The sequence below is a fragment of the Mixophyes fleayi genome, chromosome 5 (genome assembly GCF_038048845.1).
Source record: "Mixophyes fleayi isolate aMixFle1 chromosome 5, aMixFle1.hap1, whole genome shotgun sequence".
Taxonomy (NCBI): domain Eukaryota; kingdom Metazoa; phylum Chordata; class Amphibia; order Anura; family Limnodynastidae; genus Mixophyes; species Mixophyes fleayi.
The window spans coordinates 1,436,079-1,458,164 of NC_134406.1; the positions used below are offsets into that span (position 1 = coordinate 1,436,079).

The following is a 22,086-nucleotide window of genomic DNA, read 5'->3' on the forward strand; positions in this document are numbered from 1 at the left end:
TGATATGTGTCCAGCAGGGTGGTGCTGTCACCGACCAGCTCACTGGGGTATTATTGTGGCTAATGGACCTGTTCTAAATGTGCCTGTTTCTCTCTCCCTCTTGTGTTCTCTTCATGGCTCCGCTTGCCCATTTTTATTCGTATCCTGTGCTCTGTGGATTATGTGCTGCATGTAACACGTTATGTTGTATGTGACACGTATGTTTTGGATGTGCTGTGTATTAGGGTTTGAGCTCCACTGTTTCTGGCTTCAAGAATCGTCTCTCCTGTGATTCGGGACTTGCCGTATTCTGGACTCCATGTAAACCAGAAACCTTGACCACCACAGAACCAACTTTGCATCCCCAAATCCAGGTACCTATTTATTCTACTTAGGAATGTCTGAGATGGCTCCTGATAAATCTAACATTGATTATATATAGGTGATACTATATGCTGTACTGGGAGAATAGGCGATACCGATGACAAGAGCCTCTCTGCAACCCAGAGATCCTTATAATCAAAGCCGCACAATATACAAGATTGCTTATAATACTAACACATAGTAATAAGATAGATATATAGTTTTTTGGCATTTTTACTTTGAAAAATAGTTATTTGAAATAGTGATAAAAAGGTAAGAGGAGCAGATGTGAGTTAAAGGAGTAAAACGTGTGAAATTTAGTTTATGCACTCTTGTGTCTCTTGGTTCCGGAAAAGCCACACACACTTGTGTCATATGACTGGTGGAATGGTTCCATTGTGGAATATACAGTGTCTGGTAAAACTGTTTACAATGTTATGTTGTAACTTTCCAAACAAAGTGCATTGTGGGTATGGACAGGGGTGGCTATTTCTATTAAGTACAATGTAACAGAATGTGTAACTGTCAGATAAAGGAAAATAACTCGCTAATTATTACGTGCTTTGCTTATAAATATACTGGTACATTTGTTATATATTTTATATGGAAATAACGTATTCTGTGCTGTACAGGAATATTGGCAGTAACTGGGTGGGATTAGTGGCTGCTGAGTGCTTATATGTATGACACAAAGAACAGATGTCCTATAGTGTGGGATATGTTATTATGGCACAGTGTCCTGCCGCTGAATTATAGATGTATCTACAACACATGAGCATAGTGTTACCATTACTCATATACTGCATTTCCATTACATATGTGCTCTGTATATATGACTATACATTATAATCTCCTCAACATCTCCATTCCTTTCATTTTATAGACATTCTGGATGTACCATCTGTCCTGTTGGAAGGGGTAACTGTTTAAACAGAAAATAAGGACCCTCACACAGAATAGGGAGCTGCTTCCCGCCCTCGATCTGACTGTGGTGGCCCAGTGGGAGTCTGAACTTTCTTTCACACCTCTTTGGGGTTGTCCTATGTGTGTAAATATAGAAGCCCCTGATCCTCTGTTGTCTTCCTTATCGCTCCCCTATCATATCGCTCTCTGTGCCATGGAGGTCTCTCCCATTTCTTTCCTGCCCTTCAAAAAGTTCTCTGTCCACATCCAGGGGTTCAACAATCAAGTCAACTGCATGCCATCATCTTCCAGACCATCGCCCGCCCCAGCACTCATTGACCAGATTCAAACTGCATGCACAAGCCTCTCGTCTCCATGCTTAGCTATAGGAATAGTGCAAAGGAGGAGTTATGGGTAGAAATTAATATTCGGCCCTGTTCATTAGAATTAAAGTGTATCTGGGGCTGCCATTGTAACTGTATATTTTCCATAACTGCCTTGTCATAGGAATTGCTGCCATGAAACCTATAGTGTATAAAATGGCATTACTCTGTCATTAACACTGCAGAAAGTGAACATTGTCCCATTCTTACACAGACTGGTGCTGTCTTCTCACATTAGCCCTTCTGCGCTGGTCAGTGCCTGCTGGTCTGTGAGTTGTTTGAAGGGCACAGTACTAACACTAAGATGAATTGTATATACACGAAAAATGTTTGTTACCAGGTGGAGCAGAGTTCTGCCTCTCTCAATGCAAAAAGTAAAATGATACATGAAGTACAGTATTGTCTGAGTATTGTCTGAGTGTGTGGTCGTCCATCTCTCTGTACCTCTGCGTAATACAGGTACGGGATCTTTTATCCAGAAACCTGCGATCCACCAGTATTGTCTGCTCAGTGATAATGTCATCCACACACACATCATATAAAGTCACTGTGAGGAGCGATACGAAACATAAACATTGTGGGGAAAGGTGGGTTGTTTCAATGAGATTTAGCAGATTTTAGACATGATGCTCAAGATTACAGAAAACTCCTTATCTGGAAAACTGGAAGTGTCCATCATTCTGGATAATTAATCCCATACCTGTAGCACCCGCCGCCCCCAAACTAGTAATTAGCACAACATGAGGGAACATGCTGTAAAGAGATTTTATAATGAAATTTTAATAAGTGGACATTTGCTAGTTATGAAATGTATAAATAGTCACTTTATTCCTTTACAGTAACCAAAACCAACAAGATAACGTTTGTTTCAAAGTGGTGCTGAAGTGAGGTACTAGAATTATTATCCCTCACTTTAACCTTTTATGATCTCCCAAAAATAATAATGTTATATGTATAATTACTCAGTGAGTGATGTACAGACAGACACTGCATTCTGCTCATCTGCCCGCTCCCAGCCTGCACCCCAATAAATGGACAGGTACCTGCCTCCCCTATACAATATCATGTGTTTTATGTGACTGTCAATGGTTCCTCTATATATACAGTGTATATATATATATATATATATATATATATATATATATATATATATATATAATGTGATATTATAGTATGGGGGCACCAACAATGGCAGAAAACTTATTTGGGATAAGAATCCCTTTGAAGCACCAGAAAATAAGAAATAATGCTTGAAAACTGAGTAAAAGAAAGATCAAGTAGCATGATAATCTCTAGAGAATAATAATGTTCCACTGCAGATAATCACATTACTGCATTTTCACTTATAATAAGTGTGTAATAAAAAAAATATTTTCTGCATTTGAATTCTATTATTTCCATTACTTGAAACGACATATCGCCTCAGTGGACAGCCTGTTTTTCTTCTTAAGGATAGTGTCACCGACTGTCAATAAAAATCTTATTTTTCTTAATGTCAATTACGACAACCTCTATTCAGTTTTAGGAGACTGTGTTAGTCCTTCACAGAGTAAGCTCGATGGTCTGTTAGGTTTGTCCTGCATTCTGTGTAGTGTCACACCATCCCATTGTCTTGTATGTAAAGATAATCTGCATCTCTTCTTTATTTCTTCATTAATCCTTGATTACAGTGCACACAACAGCAGGTATGAGGTATTGAGGTATGCCCGCTCATGTATTAGATGGGTTCACTGTGCTCCAGAGAATAAGTCAGAATCTGCCAGTCCTGATGGACTCTGTCAATCACATGAATACACCAACTGTGGATGTCCACACAGGAATATTATCCACAGCTTCCCATTCATCAAGTGTATATCTCCAGTTAGACTACTGCTTTATTCAAGTCCAGATGTCTCTGGAGAAGGAGCAGAAACCATGTGTGGATGAGATGGTGGCATCCGTCCAATCAGGTTCCATCTCCCCCCAATGTAGCTCCTATCCACTGTGCACGTCCTGAAGAAGAGGTGCCCAGTGTCCATCTCGGCATGTGATATATGAGTATCATAGGACAGAAATGCCCCCCTGGAAGACTGCACTCAGTGGCTATGTAGTCAGTCTTTTAGAGGTGTAGCGAGGATTACTGAATGTGCCACAACTGAATTTAAAGCACATGGTATGTTTTACCGTATTATGATCTCTACAACATTCTACCAGCGATAAATGACATTACTTACACTAAACATGGTGGTCCACATCAGGATTTGTGGCTGAGGTCTCACTTAATTTCACCAGGAAGCTAACATTTAAACACAAAGCTCAAATCTGAGCTCTATTATCTGTATCCCGGTTCTTTATATTCAAAGAGGAGACATTAATAGTGTGGTATCTGGGGTGTCGCTAGCCCCATCACCAGTAATTTACCCCAAGTTACATTTCACAGACCAACTCATTGCTTAGCTTCTCCCTGATTGGGGTCTATTAGTGGGAAGTCTCAGGTTTTGGAAATATCTCAGGACACGTATTGCAGCTATATAGACCTTAAGTCACAGGACATAACATGGAAGCTAGATAATCATTGTACACTAGCCTATGAAATACAATGGTCTCCTAAACAGAGGAATACTCCATCCTTCTCCCCTAGACTCGTGAATGATTCCCTAGACAGTGAAATCCCCAGGGTAACCGATATATACAATGTATGACATATGAAGTATCAATATTTTGCAACGCAATACAGTCAGCCAAATCCCTACATTACTAATGTCATTGAAGAAAAGATAGAAACACACAGACAAGACAGGAAATTTGTGCAGAAGCTGCAACCACGACGTGCTCGAAAACAAAAACAGCAGGGTGGAGCACTCGGGAAATAGGTGCTGGGGAAACCATTGTAGTTGCTGTATAGAAGTTCCAGAGTAGACAATGTACAGGTAAACATATACCTAAGCACAGATAAGGAATAGGCCATGGTCAGTGTTTTTGTATACAGGCAAACTAAAAGCCAGATTGAATAAGAAGCAGTTAAAGTTCAAATCCAGGGTCTGGTACATAAGCAGTAGACAAACCGTAGTCAGAGGTATGGCCGAGGTCTGGTGCACAAGCAGTGGATAAACGGTGGTCAAAAGAAGGTATGACTGAGGTCTGGTACATAAGCAGTAGACAAACAGTAGTCAGAGGTGTGGCCGAGGTCTGGTGCACAAGCAGTGGACAAACGGTGGTCAGAGTTAAAGCCGAGTGGTGCACAAGCAGTGGATAAACGGTCGTCAAAGGTATGGCTGAGGTCTGGTGCACAAGCAGTGGACAAACGGTGGTCAAAGGTATGGCTGAGGTCTGGTGCACAAGCAGTGGACAAACGGTGGTCAAAGGTATGGCTGAGGTCTTGTGCACAAGCAGTGGACAAACGGTGGTCAAAGGTATGGCTGAGGTCTTGTGCACAAGCAGTGGACAAACGGTGGTCAAAGGTATGGCTGAGGTCTGGTGCACAAGCAGTGGAAAAACGGTGGTCATAGACATGGGCGAAGTCTGGTGCACAAGCAGTAGACAAATGGTGGTCGGAGATATGGGCGAGGTCTGTTGCACAAGCAGTGGACAAACGGTGGTCAGAAGTCTAGCAGCAGATAAACGTTGGTTAGAGGAATAGCCTAGTTCTAGTACACAAAAAACGCACAGAAATTCTAGGTACTGGCATGAATGAGACTTAATAACCACTGGTAGGTATTTATAGCTCCAGGTATGTGCCCAGCGCCTGCAATGAGGTCACCACCCATTCAGAGAAGCATCACTGTTCCAGTACAAGCCTCCGCATTACACCTGTCCCTTCTCTGCGCCAGCCTGGACGCCAATACAGCAAATGCATGTGAGTTGTATCGTTTAAAAGTCTTTTGTATAAAGTAGTCAACACCACATAAGCGGCTCTATGGAGCAGGACCCTAATAAGAACCACTATTGCCATAGTTTGTGGCATCCAGTAACTGAATATGTCCTAAATTAGGAATTGTGTCCCCCCACATGCTCATTGCCCTCCTTTATTATTTTTACTGGAGAAAATTATGTGGCTGCTAAAGAAATGAGTGTAATTTCAGTGGAACAGGACATTACATGATGAGGAATAAAGTGCTGGTTATACAATATTCGAGCTCTGCTTTTGCTTCATCATTCTGTGATTTAAGTCTACATTTTGCTGAATCTATTTTTCAGAAATAGAGCTACGACAGTGTGCAGAATCCTGAAATATACAGAGATGCTGGCACACGTACGGCAGCTCTTGGGCTGTCTCCACTTCCTGTCACAGTGCTTACTTTTTCTCATAGGCCAACACCAAATCATCTATGCCAGATGCTTATGGATGAATAGGATGCCATAGCTCAAAATGGGATAACTGCTCAGTGACAGGATGAACTTCCTATGCCACCCTGTCGTGGTGCTGGGGACCGGCTGGGCTTGCCTTGCCATCGTCCCCTTTCTTTATCCCAATTGCGCCCCTCTAAACACAGTAGGAGGGGCTCTGCTGTCACCACTAGGCTCCTTCACCAGTGCCTAAAACAGCTTCCTTCTGGATAACTCTCGCTGCTAGTGTACCCTCTTGCTGGGCACCTGGGTTGGTACCCCTGACCTCTTCCTTCAGATCACGGTTGCTGTGGATGGTTCCCTCAGCCTCTCACAATGACCAGAGCTGCAGATAGCAGGTAGAGCAGTGGTACTGGATGCTGGGTCCCAACCTCAGAACAGCCGGATAACGGATTAGATTGGTCTAATCTGTAGGTTACAGGAATTATAACAGGTAAGCAGGATCTTCAAGCAGTGATGTTTTATTAGCTCAAGTGTACTAATAAGGACAGTAACATACACTAGTTTGAGGTACTAGGGATCTCCAGAAGTATAGATGGAATAATACATTTCAAGGTAAAACAGGGCTCTTTATACACAGTTCTGCACACATAACCTGGCAGGAGGTAATACAGCCTCTTGTCCCTTTAACCAATACAGGCTGATTCATGTAGACTGCACGTGAATCAGTCTGGAGGGGTTAACACCTTTTTACATTACTGCTAATGGCAGGGAGAAGTGTTCTTCCACCCCTGTCCACGAGCTGCCAGGGAGAGGGGGGATAAGCCTCCTCTCCTCCACTGGTGCCAGAATGTCTGGGATGGGAGATTTATTTTTTTAAATCTCCCACCTAAAATACTTCCAGGGACTCTGCACCAGAGTCTGGCTCTCTCCCCTGGCCAAAAATAGTGTCAGGGAGAAAGGGACCAGGTCCTGTTCTGCCGCTCCTGAGGCTCTCTGAGCTCCAGTATGCGGTGCAGCCTGCTGGGACCCTCCTAGATTCATTTGAATCCAGGAGGCTGCTGTGTAAGTCCCTCCAACAGCAACTGCAAGCTGGCTGCGGGGGGTGAAGTCTCCATCCCCGCTGGACTACAACGAACAAAAAGTACTTTTTATTTTACATATACATTTAATAGACATTTAGGGATAGCTATACTTTTACAATTACACACAACGGGCAACTAGCATCGAGAATTAACACATTCGGCACTACTCACCAGTTAACTACCATGGCACAGCGCCCACATGCACAGTAAATATTTTTATTCATTTTAAAACCATTTTCTCTTGTTCCCTGGCTTGATGCTACGATGCCGGGTATGACTCTCCCTGCGCCACAGCACATATTGTATACACTGTAAGTTTATTAAGTACATTTTTTAAACATCATTTTACACACTCTGCGAATAGCTCTGGTGAATTTAACTCCTCCATCACCTGGTATTAACCCTCCCGGAGTACATTTAAAGATGGCCACTGCACATAACTCAGGGACATGGCCACAGGCTCCTTCAGGCATTATTCAATGGTATTTAATATTAAAGAATACAGAATAAAAGTACAACATTCAGATACAAGTTAAAGAAGCATCATAGTGCACATATTTATTTGTAGGATATGAGGATGGACTTTAACATCTGCACTTTTGCAGTGCGCCTCTAAATATTCATTTTTTGCCTCTACGATCACCTTGGCACACTTTTGGTTGGCGGTAGTATCTCCTAAGAGAAGATGTGCCCCTTGTGGTGCTCTAGGCAGACAACTGAGGGCACTGAATGGGGTTTGATTCATAAATGACCTCCTCAGTGTGTAGAAAACAAAATGATAATTACAAATTATATACAAAAATATTTCTAAAATGCAGATTTATTATCATGTATTAAAGAAAATTTGGTGCAATGCTGAATGTATCATGTTCACCGAATTGTCCTAAAAATCATTCTTCAGTTTTCCAGATATAACCCCTGTCTTTGATATTCATTTTGCAAGCAACTTATATGTGTTGTAGGAAACTTAGAATGATTCCCTATTCATTGCCTGAAATATAACTGGTGCTATATATATAAACCGTAATAATAAGTGCCGAAATATTGCAGGGGTGTTATTTTGTCAATAACTGTCACGTCTACCGGGTATAGTCATAAGCTTGTAGAACAGGTGGTAGAGGTCTTCGCCTTTAGCAGCCGCCTTTCCCGTAGAGCTTGATGTGCTCACAGGCACTCAGATGCCCCCAGGTCTTATACTTTGCGTAGTACAAGGTCATGGTTTAAACCGTGGCGCGGCAAGGAAATGGCAGCACGAGGCAAAGTCAGGGACAGGCAAAGGGCACGGGCAATCAGCAAAGTGGGGTCCAGGCAAAGGGTCAGGTCCAGCAGAAAGACAGGATATCCGAGTCACAGGCAGGAGTCAGGGTCACCAGCAGAGAATCACAATCCAATAAACACGCCAAAGGTCATACACAGAAAGGTCAATCCAGAGGTACAGCAGTACAGGAACACAGAACAATCAGCAGGTCAGCAGCCAGGTAGCTGAACGCTATAACCGGCAGGGGGGCTAAGCCCTCCCTGCCATAAATACAGATAATGACCAATCAGGAGCATGCTCCATAAACAGACAATAGGCCCCAGCTGGTGAGTGTGTAAACTGCGCATGCGCCCGAGCAACAGCTTGCCAGGACACATCAGGGGCTGAAGAAGCGTCCGACTGTTGCCCTGGCAACGGCCGGAAGTGACGTCCCGATCGTCCTGACGGCGGCTGGGACGAGCAGCAGTGAGAAGCGAGCCGCGACGACTGGTAGTAAAGCCACGGCTCGTGACAATAACGTGTCCAGAAAGTGGTCTTGCATTCGTACCCTGGTCTAATGCAGATGAAGTTCTACATCCCATGAACATGCAGATTCGTAAACATCTTTGCAGACTGCAGTCTTTCAAGTAACTCAGGGATCAATGGGAGAGGATATTGTTTTTAAGCTACTTTACTAAGTTTACTATAATTAATAGTTAACTTAAGCCATCTCTTGCTTTCCACAGAAAATTATGTTGCTCCACTCAGAGGGATTGAAGGTTAGATACATTCCTTAGATCTATTCTCCTTCAAGTATTCCTTGAGGACTTTTAACTATTTAGGTTCAAAAAGAGATATTAAATATGAGCGAAAGGTATCACATTTCCTGGCAGATCTTCAATGGAGCCATCATAAGATTGATGGTTAGTCATTCGATCAGCATCGTTTTTATCACTGACATTTCAATACTCATTATACTGAGCAGGCACTCTATCAACCCCCGAGGGCTAGAAGCAGGTGTCTCAGGACAGCTCAAGTGGCTATATTCCGAATAAAAAGTCAGAGTCCATTTATTCCAATCAATAGAGGTATTGTGACTTATCAGCCAAGGAATGCCAAGGACAGCAGATGGTTTCACAGTGACTGGGCTATATTGAGACGATTTATTGTCTGTGGTTATCACTTAAACTGTGTGTCCATAAAATTAACTCCTGCACTGGCATCAATCATTGTTGTAGCATAAATCATCTGTGTACTGGCCTCAATTATGATTGGCAGCAATAGATGGGAATGAATCATGATCAGTTTATCTTAAAGTTCAGGAGATTTAGAGAGCAAAGGTTGTCTGATAGAATAAATTACATTGATATACAAGTCCACATAACAGTTTATTCTTCTGCAATCTGCTGCAAACATTGTCCTCTTGATATAAGCTACATATAGACTAGGCTGACGCCACTACAAACATAGAACCTCGGATCACTGTCGGTGCATCTCATGGAAAGTAAGATCTCCTCAAATTGGATCCACCAGCATTGGTTCAGGCTTGGGATCCAGAGCAGAAGTGATTTTTGAGAAGTTTTGAGTGGCAGGATATAGATATAAATATATATTATGTTTATAATTAAGGCATGAAGCAGATGCCCCTCGTCTTTCCATTATTCTCTCAGAAAGTCTTTGATCAATATTAATGTGAATTCAATATATTTATCCAAATTATTTGGAGTTTTATGTGTTTGGGTAAACCTCTATGAATAGGATGCAACACTACTTTAAATGTCAAAGGGTTTCCAAGTAGTGTCAGCAACCCATCATCACCCTGCCCCCGTACGTCTCCCTTAGCAGAGACGTCAAGATGGCTTTTGCTGTGGTACAATGATTTGGCTCATCACAAAGTAAATTCATTCAATCAGTGATATAATCCAGATTCCCTCATTTGGGGCTGTCCTGTTTAAGTAAGGTAGATGCAGAGCCGTAACTTAGAATTCTAGCGCCTGGGGCGAGAAAGAGCAATGCCGCCCCCCTAGCCCTCAATTTTAACCAAACTCACCTAAAATATTCCCAAATTGCGCCCCCTTTTAGCGTTGCGTCCTGGGCGGTCGCCCCTGTCGCACAGCCCTAGTTACAACCCTCTTGTGCAGCAGAACTAGGAAGAATCCCTAGTGATGGTAATGTTGGTCAATACTGCACCTTGGAGGGAATGATAAATAGGTTTCCTGAGGAGTTACACGAGATGGGATTTCAGTGATTTGAGCTATGTAGTTGCAGACTTTTCATAACCTGGGTCCAAGATTGCATGCTTTGAGTCAAAGCAATCACTTGATGGTTCAGAGCAGAATCTGCGCGCGCAGACTACATGTTTGTAGTCTGATTGTTCTGTAACAGATCTAGTATCAGTTAGAAGGGTAGAAGGAACCAAGAGCAAGCCAAGGTCGGAAAAGGCAGTGTCACTCACCGGACCGTGAGTGCCTCTTCCCGGACATTTAGGAACCGTGGCCGTCCTCCATCCTGAGGGTCTGCGCATGCGCAGCCCTTTCCTACCCTTCAGTGTATGTCCCTTTAACTTAATTGGCAGATCAGGCAACACTCCCTATATTAAGCACCTGTGGTCAACACCACGTTGCCTGATCTTGGAGTCTCATTCCCCATGAGTCTCTGAAGGTGTTTCCTCGTTTGTTCAGCGCTGCTGATTCCTGTGGTTTCCAAACCACTTCTACTACTGTGGTTCCCATACCACTTCTACCATCAATTGTATCATCGTGACTGTTAGCTGATTCCTATCCGCTGCCTCCGTGCACTACAGTCTTCTAAGCCACTTCAACTCTATCTCATATCATTGTGACTGTTTGCTGATTCCTATCCGCTGCCTCCGTGCACTTCAGCCACTCTCCACATCTACTCACCTGTTCATCATCAAGTCTGTGAGCTGATTCCTATCCTCTGCCTCCGTGCACTTCAGCCACTCTCCACATCTACTCACCTGTTCATCATCAAGACTGTGAGCTGATTCCTATCCGCTGCCTCCGTGCACTACAGCCTCCAGCTTGCAACTCGTCTGTGTTCCAACATCGTGACTGTTAGCTGATTTCTATCCGCTGCCTCTGTGCACTACAGTCTCCAGCGTACAACTCGTCTGTGCTTCAACATCGTGACTGTTAGCTGAGTCCTACCCGCTGCCTCCGTGCACTAGACTCCAGCTTGCAACTCGTCTGTGTTTCAACATCGTGACTGTGAGCTGATTCCTATCCGCTACCTCTGTGCGCTACAGTCTTCATCTCATCTCTCCCGTGTTTCCTCGAGACTGCTGCTATTATTGCCATCCGCTACTCTCCGTGATCAACAGCTCCTGGTCTACTCTGCTCACCCGTGTTCCATCGCTATTTGCACCTGCTGGTTGCTACTGGTTACCTCCGGGGATCCGCAGAGTCCTGCTGCTGCTGCCAGCGCTAATCGTCCATCTACTGCTGATCCGCTCTCCACGCCTTCCTGTGTTCCGCTGGTCTCTACCCGCCTGTCAGCATTGGATTCCTGTCTCATCCGCTATCCTGCTGCTAGATCATCACCATTCTCCTGGGTCCTCCAAGAGTCCAGTCCGCGTTCTACCGATTCCTGTGGATTCGTGTCCCTGTTGGTTTACTTACCTGTGCGCTGCACCTACTAGACCTCTGCTTCATCTATCCAGGGACTTCTCATCCTGCCGGCCTCCTGCCGCTCAGGTATCGCTGCACTCCTGTCTGACTGCCTGCTTCTGAACCACGGTATGCATACTTCTCATTGACTGTGCTGGTGTATTGCATACCTTGCTGGACTGAGTTTGTTCTCCTCTGGAGTTTACTATCCGCTGAGACTATTACCATCATTGACTGTACTATCTTGTGCCGGATTACTTCAAGAGACTTTCCATATTTGCAGTGCTGTTCAGTCATTCATATATATATATATCTATATTGTGCATATTACTGTGGATCGTGTTAAGGTGCCGTGTTTACCCTGTGTTGCAGTCTCTCCCCGTGCACCTCCTCACATATATATTCAGTGGTACAACTTGCTAGTAGCAGACCACTGATCCCTGTTTCCAGTATCACCTGTTCCAGTATCCTCTCACATAGCAGTGGTACAACTTGCTATCGCAGACCACTGACTCCCCGGATACCTCCACTTGGATTCCATTCCTTCACCCAGACAGCGGTACAACTTGCTATCCGCAGACCGCTGACTCTCATCACTTCCTCGTTTCTGTTGGACATTCCTCCTCACTATAGCAGTGGTACAACTTGCTATCGCAGACCACTGACTACCTTCACGTGTCCTTGTCCATACAGTTCCTCGTGTACTATTACCTCCATATTACCAGTGTTGCTAGTCATAGACTTTCCTGAGCATCTCATCATCTGCTATTTACTGTTCCATGATCACCCTGCTACCAGAGTACCCTATTACCACCTACATTGCTCTGGTAAGCCTACCACCTGGTGATCCCTGGGTAAAGACTCCTAGTGCCCGTGACAGGCAGAACTGGAGTATAGGTGAGATAAGAGGTACAAAACACAATAACTGGGTAATGAAAATAGGAAGCTCTGGGGATCATATAACCCAGTTCCTCTGATTTCCACTGGTTAGGAACAGGTGAAGCTCATTGAGTAAATAGAAAACCCTGGGAACAGTTTCTCAAGAACTGCAGTTTGAATATGAACTATCTGTGTGGCAGACAAGGCAACACCCCAGCAACACAGAATGGAGGCCCTGGTAGAATCCATTCATGACATAACTTTAGTCAAGTATTTGATGTTTCAAACACAATTTGTAGATTAAGGATTTAGTATGCTCGGTAAAAAGTAATACCATTTCCTGTGATTTTGAGATTTTCACACTTGCTTATGTTACTTCCCGAACTGTGACACACAGAAATCTTAGGAGTCCAACAAGTATGCTGTACCAGGTATCTTAAGTTTGCTGCAATGGGGAACAAGAATACAATATTGAGTTTAAAATTAACTTTTATTCGGTACGCTAGTATATACTACAGACCTCCAACCTAGCAGGCAAAGTGTCACAACCAGCCGTTAATGTTATACCCCAGCCTGTGTATTATAAAACCCTGCTAATCACTTTTACTTATACTGCTAAAGGCAGTAAATATATCTGTCTGGCCAAGAAATATGACTACTTAACGTTTAACAGACTAGCATGAACACTAGCAAGACTATTGTCGGTGGACTCCGCAAGACTTGATCCTGGTGAGCCCTGGCATGTACGAGAACCTGATTTAGTTTTCGACTCTTTGGCTACATCCTCCATTATGTCCCTGGTTGCTTTCCGGTCTCCAGCTACTGATCCATACCTGAAGTAACAGAATAATCTGGTGGCTGTTTAGGTCATATAGAATCTACAGGCCCATCTGATGGCCATGTCCCTTCGGGCTGCAATGGACAATGTGGCAAACAGCTCCCAGCCACTACATAAATACAAAGTGAAAGTAAAGTTTCCAGATTGATCCATGTGTACAGACTGGAGAATCAGTATGGACTGTGTGAATGGACTCTGTGAAAGAAGGAAATGATACAACATCACTACCTTAAAGTGGTGTGTGTAACAGAACACACATATATACATGTGCCCCCTAGTTATCACATTATTACAGCCTGTTCCCCCAATCAACACATTGTACCAGCCTGTTCCCCCAATCACATCGTACCAACCTTTGCCTCTTAATCACCACATCCTACCACACTGTACTAGACCATGCCCCTTATTTATATGTACCAGCCTTTGTCACTGTGTCCCTTTATCACCACTATATACCAGCCTCTGCCAGGTACTACTGTTTCTTCACAGTTTTGTACCAGTTTGTTTCCCACTTCATCGCAACCCTGTATAAGAATGTGACCTCCCATCATGAATATTTAAATCCCTGTGTTTCTGCCTCTATCCCAACCTCTCCCTGAGTGCACTCTCTATTATTCCAGCCTCTGGGATAAGTGGAGCCGATGTGCTGCTACTTGTTAGGCTGCTGGCCCTGATCACCAACCCACAGACCTAGATGACGGAGATCTTCGCCTATAGCAGCCGCCTTTCCCTTAGAGCCTGTTGTGCTCACCAGTACTCGGATGCCCCCAGAACTTAGCTCCAAGTGTAGTGTGGGTTGGTAATACAGGACCACAGCAGCGAGCCAGGGGACTGGTAGAAGGCAGCGAGTAGTCAAACAATAGCCAAGGTCAATGGTCACAGGCAAGCAGGGTAATTGATAAACATGCCAGAGGTCGGGGTCACAGGCACGGTAGTAAGGTCCAAGGTACAGGCAAGAAGGGTCTGGGTCACGAGCAAAACAGGCAGAGTCCAATAATCCAAGCAGGGGTCATACACAGGGAATCAAACAGAGTACCCACAGGACAGGACAAGTGAACAGGAGCAGGTCAGCAGGACTGGGACAGATACGCTATAACCGGCAGTGAGGCTTCAACCCTCACTGCCTTAAATACTGGTGGCCACCAATCAGAGCCTAGCTATGAATCATCCACAGCCCACTGCATAATTAATTTGGAACTTAAAATACGCCCTGCGCGCGCCTGGCCTCTCTATCTTGCCAGGACGCGGCGCAGGGGAGATTTCAGCGTCGGCAACGGTCGGGTCTTAGGAGGAAATGATGTCCCGGTCGTCAGAGGGCACAGGAAGCGAGCCGCACCGGCCGTGAGTACCGCCGTGGCTCGTAACACTACTGCTGTAAGATAGGGCATGTACATGTCTCTATATGTAAAACTGTGGCTAAGGCGGGGAGGAAGACATGAGGTAGGAGGGGGAAGGGGCTTTCCCAAGACAGAAAATGTAATCAATTAAAAACTAGAGCTTCCCTCCAGGCATATGGCTGTGCCCTGGACTACATCCTGGTTTGGCCACATAAAGAAATGGCACTGGACTGACTGCCCACTTTTAGTGAGTGCTCTGTGCGGTCGCTCTTCCCTGGTACCACACCATACAAGTTCAGCTTCTTGTAGATGGCATCCGCTGTGACATAACTTGTATGGGAGATTGTCTGTTCTGTGAGATGACACCAAGTAAAAAGAAAGAAAAGGAGAAAGAATGGGTAGTGGAGCAAGGGGGCCAGGACACAAAAGGGGGGCTATTCAACAAGTATTAATTATCTAAAACCCCTGCAGACAGCACAAAGTGCATTACTATATACCCACAACTGTACTCATACAGAACAGAATACAGTATTTAATATTATTGCGCCACTTGAGTTTAATAGAGAAAACTGCTGCATTGAGCCTTTGTAACAATTAATATGGTGATTTCTTTCTTACAGAGTCTTCCACCAAACCTGCCGCCCTCTAGGAGCAGTGCAGAGGTTTTTCCAGCCGATCAGCAAAGGTAAATTGCTCACACTCCAAACACACAGGATCATAGATATAGAAATTATCACATGGATTAGTGACAAACACACAGGTCATTAGATATAGAAACGCTCACATGAATAGTGAAGGAGCACAGAGATTTCCTCACAGAAGTGGAGCATTTATACTCTTGTATTTTGTAAAGACCTTTAACTTTAGTTTGCACCTATGACAGATTCATATCCTAGTTGTGGTTTTAATGTTTGAAGATGCTATCTATGGCGGGATGGGCTTACTCTGCCATCACGTCTATTTATTTATGACTTATTTGGGGTTCCCTCTTACCATCAGAAACCTGTCATCGACTGTGAGGTCAACTACACACTAGTTGTAGGAGAGTAATTACTGCCACCCCCAGGCTCCTTCACCAGCACCTGAAACCACTTACTTCTGGTTGTATTTTAGTTGGCTTACTATGAATCAGGACTGCTGTGTAGTGGACAGAGAGTTAACACAGGGCAACCGGGGCATATAGTACAATGTACACAGCATGCACAGCAACACCCACGTTTTATGTAGAGCCAAAAGCAGTCTGCACCACTGCCATAAATTCAATTAAGAACTTAAAATACTGCTCATATCCTAGAGGGTGATTTGAGCAGAGTGACCAAGCTGGGAGAGGGGGTAGACTACACTGAGCCAACCAATCAGTACTAGATTATAATGGGCTAATGGACAAGGACTTCATGCACAGGTGCTGTACATCTCTCCTCTGCTCACTAATGAGAGGAGGCCTCTCCTCTAGCAAACAGGAGAATTTTCACAGCTATATTACCTGTGAATGGTTAGCACCAGCATTCGCTCGAAGTGTAGATAACAATGGTCACAAATTTAAAATAAGGATCAAACACAATTTACAGTAACCTGCGAGTCCCAAATAACTATATGGTGCATGAATGGGTCAGCATCCACTATTAGCCCTACCTGTCAGGATCAGTGGGAGACGACGTGGTCCACCACAAAGCCCTTCCTCCTCCACTGGCTGCTCAGTTGTTATGGACACGTCCAAGTAGCCGGTCAGGTTATTAGACTGGCTCTCTAGGAGCCTTCTTATAGGCTGCCTGTGCTTCATAGTGCAGTAGGCTTCATGTTGTATTGCCTGTGTTAGTTACAGTTACAATGTCTATGCGGGTCTTCCTGTTTTGCCTGGTTCTGATTCTGACCTGTCTGCTATGGACTCAGACTATTGATATTATTGATTTGTTTTTTTAGTGCCCAGGTGCAAAGGAAGATGTTTAAATATGTAAAAAATGCATTGGTTTATTGTACTGAAAGGTATAGTAAGAATGTATAAAAGGGCAAATTTATTTATTAATCCTAGTATAGGTAGGGTCACAAAAATCAGTCAATATTAAACATGTTGTGGTGTGACCTACCAATGGAAGTACTAATCTATGTATATAATTCAAATAACCTTTAAAATTGTAGGTACAGTTTTTAACAAGACAGTTGTAAATCTCTATATCTGAACATGTACTTATAACAAATGGCATAAAAACGCATATAGATACCAGGGGGTAAATGTATGAAGCTCCGGGTTCTTCAACACCTGCGAGTTCGATGTCTTCAGCGCTTAAATTTAAAGCGGCGCTGCCTTGTGAAGGGAAGTTTCCTTTTACAAGGCAGCGCCGCTTTAAATTTAAGCGCTGAAGACGCCGAACTCGCGTGTGTTGAAGAACCCGGAGCTTCATACATTTACCCCCAGATGCCATTTGCTATGGTATAATAAAGTCTGATCATATCCATTCAGGCTTCCAATGTTTGTACTGAAAGTCTGGTATACAAAATGGGTTGGTGGTAAAGGACAAGGGCCGGAGTCATTAAGGAAAGCAAAGCATAATAAAGGAGTAACTTTGCACCTTGACAAATCCATGTTGCATTGGAGAGGGAGGTACATTAAAAATGTAGGGGCAGATTTATAGTTGGGGTAGGACATGTCCTAGATCAGTGATGGCTAACCTGTGACACTCCAGGTGTTGTGAAACTACAAGCCCCAGCATGCTTTGCCAGTAGATAACTAGCTGATAGCTGGCAGAGCATGCTGGGACTTGTAGTTTCGCAACATCTGGAGTGTCATAGGTTAGCCATCACTGTCCTAGATTAACTTTAAATTTCAGTGTAAAATTAAAGCCATAAAGTTGTGTGCTACATGAAAAAGCAGCCAGTGATTGATTATCTTATGTGCAAAATAATAAACTAATTTGCACCCCTTGTATTGTAACATGGTTAGCCTTGTAGAATATTTACTTCGTTTTTTTGCCGTACTTTCCTTAATGACTCAGACCCCAAATGTTCAAATTACACTCAACAATGGTACTTCATAGGCCAATTTTTAAATATTTCTTTACAAATAGGTCCACTCCCTGCTGATATGCAGCGATCCAGTTGAAGACTGGTGCAGGGTTTAAATTTCCCTAAGTTTATAGTAAAGTCTGTGCTCTATGGCAACCCTGGGAGGCGTGGCCTGGTGGATAATGGAGTAAGACGCTTGTGTCGGAGCTCCTCAGCCTAATTATCCATAGCGCATATTCTGCTGTGGTACCGGCTGACCCAACATACCTAGACTGGTGCTGGCGCCTGTGACTAGCGCTTGTTCCCCGGAGCTCTGCTGTGACAGGAATCGCGCGGACGGGAGGGAGCTGGATGTCCTCTTCAGTCAGTCCTCTGGTCAGCTGGGAATAAAGAAATCTCTGACCCGTTGGGGAGGCTGCTAGACGGGGTGCATGTTAGCAGCTGGAGAGGTTCCCGAGTCCCTGCTTTCCGGCCGTGGAATGAGCTGCGGGCGCCATCTTGGGAGCAAGTGACGGAGGAGAGTGAGCTGGCATATAGTTCTCGGAGCTGCAGCTGATATAATAATATACATCACTGTGTATAGACAACATCCCCTTCTTTTGGAGCAGTGAGTGGAATATATTCTCTGCCCCTTTCTTCCTCTCTGGCTGTGTACAGGCTCTGGCTGATCTGAGGATATTATCTGGCCATTTCACTGGATAGAGTCTGGCCGTAAATCTAGCTGGGGCTGGACGCTCTGCTGTGGTCTTCCTTTGTATGTTAAACTGCATATACAATATCTAAAGGTGCATTTGTCAACAACTGTGCGCAGAGGAGGTCACTATGGGTAAACACTCTGCGAGCACCACTGTGGCTGGTAGATTGGAGAAATATGCCCGTTCCAACCCTGCTACGGCCTCAGGAGGAGCTCCTGTATCTGACCTGCAGGTACCTCAGTCTTCGAAAGATTCAGATTCCCCTACTGATTCTACTCTTCAAGAAGTCCTGAAAGCTATCGCTGCCTCTGAAAAGAAGGTAATGGATAAAATTGGAGAGATGCAGGTTGATTTGTCATTGATGCGACAGGATTTTCAGAAAATCCGGGAGCGAGTGTTGGAGACTGAGGCCCGCATTTCTATACTTGAGGATACTACAGGCCCTTTGCCGCAGAAAGTTGCTGGTTTGGAGGCTCAGATGGTGTCGGTTAAGCAGAAGATGTCAGATATGGAGGGTCGCCTCAGACGCAGTAATATTCGGCTGGTGGGTGTCCCTGAAAAGGCAGAGGGAGATGCTCCGGAGACATTCTTGGAGAAATGGATGATCCAGTTGTTCGGCAGAGAGGAGTTCACGGCCCAGTTTGCGGTGGAAAGGGCACATCGGATCCCGACTCAGATGCCGCCTCCTGGTGCGCAGCCACGCACGTTCATTGCTAAACTGCTACACTATAAGGATCGGGATGCTATTCTGCGCCTGGCTCGGACCAAGAGCCCCCTATTGTATCAAAACCAAAGAGTGGCTGTATTTCCCGACTTCTCGGTGGATGTACAAAAGAGCAGAGCTCAGTTTATACAGGTGAAGCGTCGCCTTAGGGAGATGCAGTTGCCGTATGCTATGCTTTTCCCGGCTAGATTGCGTGTGGTTGCAGATGGAACTACCCTTTTCTTTGGATCGCCGTCGGAGGCGACTAACTGGTTGGATAGGAGAGCTCCTAGAGGTCCTCGTCCGGATTAAAGATGCCTTTGGTGACGTATTGATCTCCTGGACTGAAATGATGCTGTTAAAAAATGTATGTCTCGGACAGTTAAAATGTTTGAGATATGCTCCGTGAACTGAGATGATGCTAGTAAAGACTGTGTGCCTTTGATAGATATAATGTTTGAGATTTGCTCCGTTAATGTATATCACCTTGATTTATGTTTATATACAGGGTGATTAAAAAGTCGCAGTACACCCTTTTATTTCAAAAACTCTACAGGAATTGGGCCGATTGGCCGATTTCAAGATGGCGCCCATGTTTGGTGCATACCGTAAAAGATAGACCACGTCACCCATACCTTACTGCAGTATTCAGGTTTCCCAATTTCCTGTAGAGTTTTTGAAATAAAAGGGTGTACTGCGACTTTTGAATCACCCTGTATAACTGAAATGCTTTGATCAATATTGCAGTCATTTGGATGCTTATGAAAATGCTAGTTATAAGGTGATATTATTTGAGACTGCTGGATCTTATAGTTGGTACTAATGGATTGGTTGGGTGTAGAGGGTTAGAGGAGTACTAGGGTGAATTTGTGGCTGGGGAGCTTCCCTTGCTTAAAGGGTCGCGGTCTCCCTCTCCTTTTTTCGGTGCATACAGTGTTTCCATAAGTACGCGGAGATAGTTGTGTGCTCTGTTTAAGGAGATGTGGGGTAGTTGTAAGGGGATCCAGGTATGTCTAAGTTAGGGGTGGATATACGGGGAGGGGGGTTGTTTGAATAGGGTAGGGAAGGGTAGTTTTTTTCAATGCAGTGTCAGGTGTGGTACTATATCTCTATGCAAATACTTTCAGATGTTGAGATTGACTATTTTGGTATATATTAATGTGGTTGACTGGTGGCTGGGTGTCTGCCTGGGCTGGAGGGGGTTGATTTCTATGTGGAAATGTCTCATGTGTATTCCCTTCATCATCATCATCAACACTTATTTATATAGCGCCAGCAAATTCCATAGCGCTTTACAATTGGGAACAAACACTGATAAGACAATACTGGGTAATACATACAGACAGAGAGGTAAGAGAACCCTGCTCGCAAGCTTACAATCTATATTCCCTTGTGTTAGGGTGACTGGGAAGATGAATAGAGGGTCTATTAAAATCCTGACTTGGAATGTTCGTGGTCTAAATGATAAAATTAAACGGTCTTTGGTCATATCCTAATTAAAAAAGTATGAGGCGAATGTTATATGTCTAACTGAAACACATTTGGTGGAGGTAAAGTGTTGGCCCTTAAAAAACCGTGGGTTGGATGGGCATACCATGCTACTCATACGGGTCATTCTAGATGGGTATCTCTCCTTATACGTAAAAAAGTAAACTTTATTTTGGAAATGGTGGAGTCGGACCCATTAGGTAGATATGTTTTTGTAAGGGGCATTTTTGATTCCAAGCGTATAAACTTAGTCAGTTTATGTTCCCCCCCCCCCCCCCCCGTATAGTGGTGAGGTTTTAAAAAAGTGTAGTGATTTTATCTCTCTCTCCCCGGATACTCCTGTGATTTGCTGTGGGGATTTCAATAATGTGTTGGATTCTAATGTTGATAGGTGGAGGGAGGTGGGGGATACTACACACGCTAAAAAAATCGAAATTCGCTGATCTGTTGGAAGAGATGGGTTTGGTGGATGTGTGGCGTCTGAGACATCCGGGGGAGGTCTGTTTCTCCTGCTATTCCACTTCATATAATGCTTTCTCCCGAATTGGTTTAGGACTTGTATCAAAGGAGTTATTGCCGGCTGTCTCGAATGCTGCATATTTACCAAGGGGGATTTCAGATCATTCTCTGTTGGTATTAACAGTTAAACTTAATGTTTCTAGAGGTCAAGCATTTTAGAGGCTTAACCCCTTTTGGTTGACATTATTGCAGGATGGAAATACCTCAGAATCCCAATGGGAAGAGTATTTTGCTACCAATGTGGACACAGCAGCCCCATCTCTTGTCTGGGATTCATTCAAGGCTTTTTTAAGAGATTCCTTAATTAGAAGTATTAATTGTTTCAAAAGAGAGTCTAGGTTGAGAGGTGATACATTGGAAAAAGAGGTTGTGCGGTTAGAAGAGGTGTATCTCTCTTCTCGTGTGGCTTCTGATAGGATGGCTTGGTTAGCGGTACAGAGAGAATGGTCGGATTATTTGTTAGATAAATCAAGGCGTAAGCTGTTATTTGCTAAACATACTCAATACTTTGAAGCGGATAAATGTGGTAGGTTTTTAGCGTATTTAGCGAGGTCAGAAAGGGCGGTGGCTGTAGTGGCGGGGATTACAGATACTTTGGGTGTTGTGCATACCCTGACCGAAGAGATCAGTGATGTTTTCTATGTATATTTTAAAGATGCTTATGCGTCAAGAGCTGAGTACTCAGACTTTGATTTAGACACGTATTTGGCGGCTGTTTCCTTGCCTGAACTAAGCACAGACAGTAGAGAAAGTTTGGACCGGTCAGTCACTGATGAGGAGAT

General features: G+C 44.1%; 1 protein-coding gene and 1 long non-coding RNA gene across 23 annotated transcripts in view; one reads left to right on the top strand and one right to left on the bottom strand.

Annotated features, from left to right (window-relative positions):
* The window catches only part of PLEC (plectin), a 239,186-nt gene extending 237,162 nt beyond the window's left edge, over nucleotides 1–2,024 (top strand). For all 22 annotated transcript variants that reach the window (XM_075211519.1, XM_075211520.1, XM_075211523.1 and 19 more), the window contains 2 exons: nucleotides 225–353; nucleotides 1,226–2,024. The gene's annotated coding sequence lies outside the window, so the exon portion shown is untranslated. The remainder of the gene's footprint in view (nucleotides 1–224; nucleotides 354–1,225) is intronic.
* The window catches only part of LOC142158001 (uncharacterized), a 216,641-nt gene that overhangs the window by 156,207 nt on the left and 38,348 nt on the right, over nucleotides 1–22,086 (bottom strand). The gene's annotated exons all lie outside the window — the stretch shown is intronic.